At 35.6% G+C, this 7934-nt stretch overlaps 1 long non-coding RNA gene across 1 annotated transcript; it reads left to right on the plus strand.

The window, feature by feature from the left end:
- The first annotated feature begins 394 nt into the window (after window positions 1–394).
- LOC139850703 (uncharacterized) lies at window positions 395–2171 on the plus strand. The gene is made up of 3 exons (XR_011760110.1): window positions 395–588; window positions 1478–1549; window positions 1849–2171. It is a non-coding gene; the product is annotated as an uncharacterized lncRNA (long non-coding RNA).
- Window positions 2172–7934: the final 5763 nt, after the last annotated feature.

Below are 7934 nucleotides of genomic sequence, written 5' to 3' on the forward strand. Positions count from 1 at the left end.
TTCCAAAGGGACCCAAGTTCAATCCTCACTTGCTACACTTTGGGGGGCTTGCCTTTCAAAAAAAAAAAAAAAAAAAAAAAAAAAAATATGCAATGTTACTGGTGTTATATATGCTATTGGTATATGGAGGTTTATATATCCGGTAGCTATATTTATTTTACCAATCTATGATTTTGTTAAACGAGCTGCTGATAGTATGCCAATCACTTAGCATTTTTATTCTAATTGAGACATCAAAGCGACTAATGGCCTGTGATTCCATGGCTTGACATCATTTTCTATGATATTCACATTATTTAAAATATTACTTATAGTGTAAAGTTTTTTGATTCGTATTATAAACATGACTAGCTCCCATAATTTTAGTTGTGTCTACGAAATAAATTTCAAATTTTATATAATTCGATTTTATAATTGCATGCCGGATAACTGATAAATCTCATTCTTTTATTCCCCGGTAGTTTGCTATTTATTGTAATATTTCGTAATAGGAAGCTTTTGGATTGGCACCTACAATATCCAATAATGATCCTGCAAGGAAGCATGCTAAGTAGGAACATCCCTACAAATCAAGTTGTAACTGTCAATGTGAGTGATGATGGGTGAAACCTAATGTGCATGCCAATGTGAGTATAGATGTATGTGTCCATCCCACTTCTTGGTAGAGGTGTCTATTATAACCCACTTACTCTTCAATGGCTTTATATCTAACCTGTACGTACATATTGCTGCATGTACTTTATATTTTATTGATATGAGATTGAACTGACTTTTAATACTAACTATTTTTCCAGTTCAGTTGCCAAGTAATCGATAGAGATGACATCCTATTGTTGTATTCCTGTATATAAAATGAAGGATAGGATTTTCATGCATTTTACATGTTTTTTTTGGAACAACACATTTTACATGGTTTTGGTGGGGGCTTAAACTGCTCATATAACCATTTACACTGTTCTTACGCAATGATGATGGAATAGTGGTATTATGCAACACCATAATTTCTTCTTCTTTTATTTGGTTCTTTTTATCTTATATGATGATGATGATGATACTCAATAGCTCTAATTCCTTTAATTCCAAGTAAGAAGAGGCAAAATTAATCTGTTAATGATGAACATAGACTCCGGTTAACAGTTATATTGATTTTGTGGCAATATCTATATCGCCTAAACATGTTGCAGATATAAGTGTGTTACAACACGTAAATCGTCTCAATGGTATACCTTATGGTAGTTCAACTGAGTATGTGATACATCCATTTTCGGTTGTTTGGTCTGAAATGTCAATATCTTCTTTTGTGAGTGACATTCCTTAATATGAACCAACTGCTTCGTATGATCTTTTTGCGAAAAGTTACAAATTTGAATTACCTTAATATGCATATGATAATTTTCATGTTTTTATGCATTTTATCTTTAATCTTTAGTGACAAAGTATGTTTTCATTTTTGTTCTACATGATTATGACTTTTCAGGTTGATGAGTAAATTGATTTACGTGTTTAATTTGTGCTACAGAGGGACCAACGCATGGATTAATATAACAATGTATGTTTTAATTTTTTTTTTGGGGCTGTCATGTTTACTTCATTTTTTGTTGGGTAGTTATCCCACATCGGTCGTGGTAGTAAAAATTAAATAGTTTATAATAGTTTGGGTTCCCTATCCCCTTGAGTTTACTTTTGCGGTGGAATTGGGGTCAAGTCTATTAAACTTATTATTTTTTTAATTTTATGGGCTGTCATGTTTACTTCATTAATATTAGTAGTTTAGATACAGTAGTTTATCACATATGAAATATACTATGTGTTGTATAGGGTCATTTTCTCTAATGGTTTTCATGTCAGGTAAATCTGATGATGGAATCAGTAAGTTATGTTCAAGAACAGAAGGTGGAAGATGATGGAATTTCACCTCCTAGGTCTAGGTGTTCATATTCAAATGGTGTTCACTAAACACAGCTTGCTTGAAGGTTAGACACGTGGGTTAGTAAAAAAAGTTCACATGCTTCACTGTACACTTTAGGTTTACCAAAGGTTCCTTTTTAGGAGGCTGTTGGGAACAGTTTTGACAAAAAGTTACAAACTTTAACCCAAAAAATGACATTCCATTCTTAAGATAAAAAGTAATGTATGTTTTTGGTTGTTGATTTCTGAGCATGGTTCTTAAAATGTATCAACTTCAATATGTTACGCATTATAAATAAATTTATGTTGTATTTGATGGTCGGTACATTGGTCGATGTGTTTTTTCTCGGGGATTGCAGTAATATAGTGTTTGGGCCCGTATCTGTATTCGCACGTGGAATCGAATTTATCCAACAAGGCGCTCTCTGAACCGAAAATAGTAGTGCAGACAAGAAGTTGGTCTTTTAGATGATGGGTTCAAGTGGCGAAAATTTTGAGTGCAAAAAGTGATGAAGGGAAATACTAATCCAAGGTAACAATGATATTAATGTTGTTTGCTTTTGTGCTTTAATAACGTCCAAGTGTAACCGCTTTATGGGAAAATCGCGCGATTTTTATGCTATGAATAAAAAAAGTAATTGCAATACCAAAAAATACAAACACAATGATCATTCCAATATCTTACATACTCATCACATGGTAGTTGATCAACTAGGGTGAGTATATTACCTTAAAAATGAGTTCGCTTATTACTTATAATCAGTGTGTTTATAGTAAGTGTTGCTACGATGTGCATGTCGCTGTTCCCTGAGATCATGTTCCTCCTCCTGCGGCTGCTAAAGCTTTGTTTGAAGATAAGAATTTAATGAAAAACATCATAGCTTATAATCAAATGTTCAGCATGACATCTTTCGGACCACATATTGATGCAGATGTATATTGAATTAGGCTTGTATTTGCTTTGCATTATCTGGTAAACTTAGCGCGGTCGCAAATCAGAGATGATATAATTGACTATGAACAATCGAAAGCTATATTCTAATTGTATTGATTTTAAAGTTAATTCTAAATCGTTTCAATACATTTACTTAAAGTACAAATGTTATCAATACTTATGGGTTTCTTAATTATAATTGTGTACTACAGCTACTCAAACTCAATACTAACGCCTTTGAATGCCACTTTTAGACTCTTTGAGTGTTCAAAAAATATCAACTTTTACTAATACTTATGACAAGATTGAGAGGATTGGAAAGATCACTGGAAGTGGTGGCATTGTCGTAAAAAGAGATTTTTAAAGTGTGTCACTTGGTTGAATTTTATAAGTCAACAAGAAAATTCTTATTACTAAAGACTATTTCTTTTTGTGAGACTATTTCTTTTTGTGTAGGTAGTTTAGTTGGACAATGTGCATACCATGATCACACAATGAGACTTTTTACGAAGTTAACTGCAAGGTAGTTTACTTTAAAATTGCACATTAAATTGCTATATATGTTTGCAATGCGCGACGGGCTCTTACAGTGTTTCGTCACTAAACTGCTATCAACCGCAAACAATGTTATAGGAATAGTAACGACTACGTAAACTAAAAGTTTCCGTGTTCAAATGAATATGCCATTCTATTATGTTTCAAGTAATGTTTGTTAAAATTCAGAAACATGAAGCTTCTGGGCTAAGTGTACGGGTTGTGTTATATTTATTACGTTGTAATGTGTAGTTGCAATTGCAATGTTTGTAGTCTAATTTGCGCTTATACAATGTCAGGGTGCCTATGTCTTAGTTTAGTTGAAAGACAAGTTGTTTCAGTATAATCTCGAGTATACTTAAAGATGTGAATGAGCGTCCCCTGGCTAGATAAGAGACTGCACAGGCTCTGGGTTCTATAGTAGGTAAGCTTATTTATGGTATTCATTAAAAACCTTCTGTTAATAGTTAGAATGAAATAAAAGATATTTTTTTAACTCCTTTGTATCCAATCAAATATATATTCCCATACCATATTCAATACTCATCCGTGTTCTTAGTTAAATTTATAAGAGTGTATGGGGATTCAGGTTTTTGATACATTCTTTTGGCTAATGAACTTATATTTGCAGACAATAATGATCACGAAAATTTGCGTATAATGATCATGAACGTGTTCCAGTGATGATGTTTGAGAACTACACAATTCTAAAAGTAAGTCAAAAATAATATTGGGTTAGTTTGGCCCATTTTCGGATACATCATGATCATGTTGGTAACGAGTTTAACGATTAATTGCATGAACCAAGCCTAAACCATGGCAGGTGTCATAATTCACAAGATTTAAGAATGATGTGTATGTATTGTTATACGTTTGTTTTGATTAAAAATCGACATACAACGCACGGGCTGTTAAAGGCTAGATAATGACTATAGATTATCGTTATTTCATATACAACTGAAATATATTATATAAAAATTTTGGATGAGTACCCGCGCAACGCACGGGCTCATAAATTTAGTATATTTATATTTATTATTATTATTTGATACGGAGTACTATAATAACGGTATATCTCCATACATAAATAAATATCTTAGGGTTTTCTCGTTAATTCGTTATTGATTCTATATATATAAGTCCCAGTTCCTCTCACGATCAATGTAACCTTGTTGTCTCTTGCTTAAAGTATTCGAATTATTACGTGTGGTTGTCTTGTTCTTCGGTTGATTGAGTCATAAAATTACAAGATTCAAGCAGAGATATATAGATAGATCGATCGAGAAGTTGAGAGCAGATGTGGTAGCTAGCAATCGTTTCACTGTGGGGTCTTGTTTGCGAGCAGGTATAACTTGATCATAGTTCTAATTAGTTGTTTCTGTTTCAAATCGTATATTAGAACTTGAACTTGATAGAAGCAGATTGGATTGGTTGAGTTTAATTTAATAACTGAATGGTTATAGTTAAGTTGTATATATGACACATGTATATTGGTAGAATTAAAACATGCTGTAGACGCTGAGAGAGGATCTTAGAATCAACCTAACACGATCTAGAGGCGGAATAACACTAGAAAGAGCTTAAACGAATATCTATGGGTTTTCGGGTTCGTACAAGTCAAACCAAGATTAGATCTTGATAAACACGAAGCCTAGACTGACATTCTGTGGTATTTGGACATGAAGATTGAGAGAGACTCGACCTAGAACTGAATTCGTGTGTGTGTAATCTGCAGAGTTGTTAACCAAATTAATGAAGATTAATTAGGCTTAAATACCTCAGTTCCTATGTCGGTCGACAGTGGATAACAGTCGGTCGACTGACCATGTCAGTCGGCCGACTGTCGACTAATATTACGAATTATATTTAAACGTTTACAAATATAAAATAACACATCGACAATCAACGTTTAACAATATTACATGTTACAACATGATCGAATAAAACGTTAAAGTTCATGGAACTAGGGATTACAAAATATGCACTAACAAACTCCCCCTAAGACCTAGTTCCTCATAAGTCTTCGATCTGCTTCAATCTCTGTACGGATCTGTAACCATATTATTCAAATAGCAAACCTTTGCAACACGAATGTACTGTTGTGCTTGAACTCTATTTTCTGGCCTGTACAGCATCCGATTGTAGTACAATGTGAAGATGTCAGCTTCACAGCAATTTCTCAACCAAACGGGATCTAAAACCCGTATCGAGTCTGTCTCATCTTCCTTCAATTTGTCCAAAACGATGACTGCCTCCTCTGAGCGTTCATCGTAGTACCACCAACGAAAACGTGGGCTAAAGTTCTGCGGCATTTTCATCACAGGAACCTTTCTCATATAATTTACTGGCTTGTATTTGACAATCTTTCTTCGTTCGCCCGTTTTCTTGTTTGTTCGATAAGTGATCGTGGGAAATTGAGGGCTGAATCCCTCAAAGTTCTTTGACAAGTACGAGTGTCTTATCTTCTTGCAGACAATATTAGGAATTCCGTCATAATCCCTATATAACATTTTGAGCCTAGCCACCTGCATAAATTCAAAGTACGGTAGAGACGTGAACTCGTATCCATGTTTGATGTAATCCACTCCGTACTCCTTCTTTATTGCGTATATATTCAACTCTTTAATGTAGGCCCACGCAATTATTTTTCCTTTAGCCAAAAGATTCGTCGGTCTATTAATGTAATTCATCCATTCAGGTTCCGGCGCTGGCTTCTCACAATATTTTCTGATCCTCAACAGGATCTTCCACTCAGCTTCTAGAACTTCTATCTTTTCTTTATTTATCTTGACCGGTAAAAACCCTGGAGGCAAATCTTCGGTCTTTTCTTTTTCTTCGCATTTACGGTTTAGAAGCTCTTCATTCATTTTGAAGTAGTCTTGAAATGTAGGTAGATCTTTATCGTTATTACATTCGTACTCCGGAAAATCACCTATTGGTTCATCTTCAATAATTACTTCATCAAAATCTTTGTCGTTTTCATTACTTACGACAATTTCCTCAAAATCATCACTAGAATCGTAACGATTCTCAAAAGATGAGCTAGCAGTTGCGTCAGCTGAAGTACTTGCTTGTTGCTCTTGACGCACTAGCTCGGCCTGCTCCTCAGCGCTTAGATCCGGCGGGATCTCCCCTTCTTCTAAATCATCAAATACAACTGAGTGATTCAGACGATCCTGCTTTGCCAAAAAATCACGTAAAGAATAATCAATATTTAGAGGAATTACTGACAGTGGGTTCTCGCTTGTGCCTTTAGCAATATCCAAACCTAGCTCATCCTCGCCTTGATCGTTAAAATTACCAAAGTCTATATCCTCCTCGAGATCAACAGCCTCAATATCGAAATTATTTTCCCACTCAAGCATCTTCGATAGTGCCTTGTTCGCTGTAGTCTCAGCCTTTACAATCAGCAAATTCTGAGCATCAAACTTAGTTTGTAACTTCTTCAATTCAACCTGTTGATCTTCAACCTGCTTGGTCAGTTTGGCAATCTCAGCATCCTTTCTTCTCTCTCGTTCATCAGCTTTTTCTTTAAACTTTTCAAATTCAGAAGCCATATTGACAACCTTCTCACTTAATATAGAAACCGCAGCATCTTGTGTAATAGCGGTCGTGGATGCAGCAGCATGAACTCCTGTATCAGTTTCAGCACGTGTTTCTTGAGTAGCAGCAGCTGAAGGTTGTAGTTGTGGTTGTGATTGCTGTGATTGTCGCTGTTCAGTAGCAGAGGATGACTCAGTCCTTTTTGCCTTCTTAATGAATCTTATGCGCCTCTGCTTCGGCTTTGTCGTAACTGAAGGACCCTCAGATTGTTTTCGCTTTCTCAGCTCGAATTGATCAGGGTCAAAGTCATCTCCTTCATCGTCTTCATCAACCAGTATCTGTTCAGTTGCAACAACTGGCGGTGGCTGATTAACCTCTTGATCGTCTTCACCAATTGCGACGATATCATCTTCATTACCAGACGTACTGTTCTCATGACGACAGGCAGCACCTGGTGGACATACATAGTTTTCATTTGCGAGGTGGCCAACCAATCTCTTGAATGGTTCATCCGGACCTCTCTTTTGCTTGACTCGATTGAAAGTCAAATCGTTCAGATGATTCAGCTTAATCTCATCCTCCCAAACCTTATTCAATCCTTGCACTTGCTTTTCAATCATCACCTGCAAGAACCTAGGAAACATTAAGTGGCTCTTCTTTTTCACGTTCACCAACATGCTTCTGAAAATTACTTCGGAGAAATTGAAGTCCACATGAAGAAATAGTGCTGCAAACATTGAGCTATAAGTCTCATTCAGCTCATCAAAACCGCCTACCATTGGACTCATGCATCTTAACAACATCAAAGTTAGGTATTTGTATTGATGACAGAATCGAGTTCTCTTAACAGCACCTTTCATTGGATCACCAGAGTATCCACATCTTACTAGACACCTTCGGACCTTAGTTCTATTCAGTGTGACTGGCATAGAATCATTATCTGGAAAACCTAAGTCTTCACGAACTGTCTGTGCCGAGATCTTTACAATTGTACCACCAACACTGCTGCGTATCA

The sequence above is a fragment of the Rutidosis leptorrhynchoides genome, chromosome 5 (genome assembly GCF_046630445.1).
Source record: "Rutidosis leptorrhynchoides isolate AG116_Rl617_1_P2 chromosome 5, CSIRO_AGI_Rlap_v1, whole genome shotgun sequence".
In the NCBI taxonomy this organism is placed as follows: Eukaryota; Viridiplantae; Streptophyta; class Magnoliopsida; order Asterales; family Asteraceae; genus Rutidosis; species Rutidosis leptorrhynchoides.